This window comes from Vigna unguiculata, unplaced genomic scaffold, assembly GCF_037176805.1.
Source record: "Vigna unguiculata cultivar grain cowpea cultivar isolate G323 ecotype 2 unplaced genomic scaffold, ASM3717680v1 ptg000033l, whole genome shotgun sequence".
In the NCBI taxonomy this organism is placed as follows: domain Eukaryota; kingdom Viridiplantae; phylum Streptophyta; class Magnoliopsida; order Fabales; family Fabaceae; genus Vigna; species Vigna unguiculata.
Genome location: NW_028196677.1, coordinates 515001 through 518309, shown reverse-complemented (window position 1 = coordinate 518309; position 3309 = coordinate 515001).

Below are 3309 nucleotides of genomic sequence, written 5' to 3'. Positions count from 1 at the left end.
CACATGGCCAAGTTGGTCGGTGCACCGCGGCATAGCTAGAAGGCTTGGTGGGAGTTTTGTGAAAAAATGAAATTCGTAGGTTTTTGAGGTGTGAGGGTTGGAATGGCCTCCAAATGTCCCCAAATGAATACCATGAAATTCTTGGTGCACGAAAGTTTTGAGTTCGGAGGGTTTTGCACATGGCCAAGTTGGTCGGTGCACCGCGGCATAGCTAGATGGCTTGTGTGGAGTTTTGTGAAAAAATGAAATTCGTGGTTTTTGAGGTGTGAGGGTTGGAATGGCCTCCAAATGTCCCCAAATGAATACCATGAAATTCTTGGTGCACGAAAGTTTTGAGTTCGGAGGGTTTTGCACATGGCCAAGTTGGTCGGTGCACCGCGGCATAGCTAGATGGCTTGTGTGGAGTTTTGTGAAAAAATGAAATTCGTGGTTTTTGAGATGTGAGGGTTGGAATGGCCTCCAAATGTCCCCAAATGAATACCATGAAATTCTTGGTGCACGAAAGTTTTGAGTTCGGAGGGTTTTGCACATGGCCAAGTTGGTCGGTGCACCGCGGCATAGCTAGATGGCTTGTGTGGAGTTTTGTGAAAAAATGAAATTCGTGGTTTTTGAGATGTGAGGGTTGGAATGGCCTCCAAATGTCCCCAAATGAATACCATGAAATTCTTGGTGCACGAAAGTTTTGAGTTCGGAGGGTTTTGCACATGGCCAAGTTGGTCGGTGCACCGCGGCATAGCTAGATGGCTTGTGTGGAGTTTTGTGAAAAAATGAAATTCGTGGTTTTTGAGATGTGAGGGTTGGAATGGCCTCCAAATGTCCCCAAATGAATACCATGAAATTCTTGGTGCACGAAAGTTTTGAGTTCGGAGGGTTTTGCACATGGCCAAGTTGGTCGGTGCACCGCGGCATAGCTAGATGGCTTGTGTGGAGTTTTGTGAAAAAATGAAATTCGTGGTTTTTGAGATGTGAGGGTTGGAATGGCCTCCAAATGTCCCCAAATGAATACCATGAAATTCTTGGTGCACGAAAGTTTTGAGTTCGGAGGGTTTTGCACATGGCCAAGTTGGTCGGTGCACCGCGGCATAGCTAGATGGCTTGTGTGGAGTTTTGTGAAAAAATGAAATTCGTGGTTTTTGAGGTGTGAGGGTTGGAATGGCCTCCAAATGTCCCCAAATGAATACCATGAAATTCTTGGTGCACGAAAGTTTTGAGTTCGGAGGGTTTTGCACATGGCCAAGGTTGGCGGTGCACCGCGGCATAGCTAAATGGCTTGGTGGGGAGTTTTGTGAAAAAATGAAATTCGTGGTTTTTGAGATGTGAGGGTTGGAAAGGCCTCCAAATGCCCCCAAATGAGTACTGTAAAAGTGTTGGTGCACAAAAGTTTTGAATTGGATGCATTTTGCACTTGGCCAAGTTGGTCGGTGCACCGCGACTAGATAGGTTGGTGCCAAAATTTGTCAAATTTAAGACCTTGGCCAAACTGAATGAAATTTTGTGGGGAGGTTCCTGATATTGTTTAGTGGTGGACTGGAAAAAATGAGGTCGAAATTCGAAGTCTACATGTGCTTTTCTATTTTTTCCCGATTTTACACATACCCGGTAAGTAAAAAAAATAAAAAAAAATAGTTCCCCTTCGAGAAAAATTATGAAATTTGGTGAGCAAGGAGATACCATTATTCTACGAATTACTGCAAAAAATCGCATCAAAATTCGAAGTATAGCCCGAGATATGGACTTATGTCTGCTCAAAAAAAGTGTATCTACTTGTACAATTTTGCCTTTTGCATATTAACCTCTTATAGGGGGGGAGTGCTCCTTGAGCCGGCCAGCTCCACACTGGCAGGTTTTAAAGGGAGCTTGATGAGGCCTCCCCCCTCACGTGGTGCGTGCGTTAGCATGTTTATCATGGCACAACTAGCCTCTTCATAGTTGTTGAGCTTTATTAATACCAACACACGGTCGTCACTGATCGTTGGTTAGCTCGGCAGCTAGTCCCTCGGATATTGTGGAAAGTTATTTTCATGCCTAGCGATGCTTGACCCTGCGTCACTTGATGTTTCCATTTGCTTGCTTGCCCATGGTAGGTGGGGGGTGGACCGTCTTGTGGTGTGGTGTCTTGCGAACGTGAGGGTGTGTGAGTTGTAATCGAGATGCACTTGCTGGCTGGCTCCATGCCTTGCGTATCGAACGGTCAAGCATGCATCTCTTCCATTTTCACCCGTTGCCTTGGGTGATATTGGTTGATCAGTCCCTGTGTTGCCTACCCACTAGACGGTACTTCTGTGGTTGCTTCGAATTCTATCTTTCCATCACGAAGAGGTGTTGGAGGATCCTAATGTCACGCACGTGTTCCATCTAGTGAAACATCTCAGTGATGCACGTGTTGTGGCTAGTTCTTTTGGATGCGGTGCATTATATGAACTCGGGTTTACTTTAGCGACCCAGTCAACATAATTCGGTTGTGTCCCTTGATTGAGACGTTGTCCTTGAACTTGTTGTGAACAATATCGTTCTTCCACAACCCGTCGTCTTGAGTGCGATGGAAGGCAAATAAGATGTGCTTTGGCATGTCATGCACGTACTCGATTGCGGGAAGTGTGAGAAAGTGTTGTTGACAACCCGTGGGAAATGGAATGTGGCAAATCGTGATGAGCTCTTCGTGGATCTGCGAAGAAGACGACCTTTGGGCCTGTTGGAAACGAGGGAGGCGATGTTGAACTGCGAAGAAGATGGACTTTTGGGTTGTTTGAATCAATGGGAGGCCACGCGAGAACTCCGAATACTATGGACTCTTGGGTTGTTGGAAGCAACGGGAGGCCCCGCTAGAACTCCGAATACTACGGACTCTTGGGTTGTTGGAAGCAAGGGGAGGCCCCGCTAGAACTCCGAATACTATGGACTCTTGGGTTGTTGGAAGCAAGGGGAGGTCCCGCTAGAACTCCGAATACTACGGACTCTTGGGTTGTTGGAAGCAAGGGGAGGCCCCGCTAGAACTCCGAATACTATGGACTCTTGGGTTGTTGGAAGCAAGGGGAGGCCCCGCTAGAACTCCGAATACTATGGACTCTTGGGTTGTTGGCAACGACAACTTGGGGGGATGACACTGGAAAAGAGTGAACTAGGCCAAACTGCGAACAAGGCAACTTGGGGGGATGACACTGGAAAAGAGTGAACTAGGCCAAACTGCGAACAAGGCAACTTGGGGGGATGATGCTGGAAAAGAGTGAACTAGACCGAACTGCGAACAAGGCAACTTGGGGGGATGACGCTGGAAAAGAGTGAACTAGGCCGAACTGCGAACAAGACAAC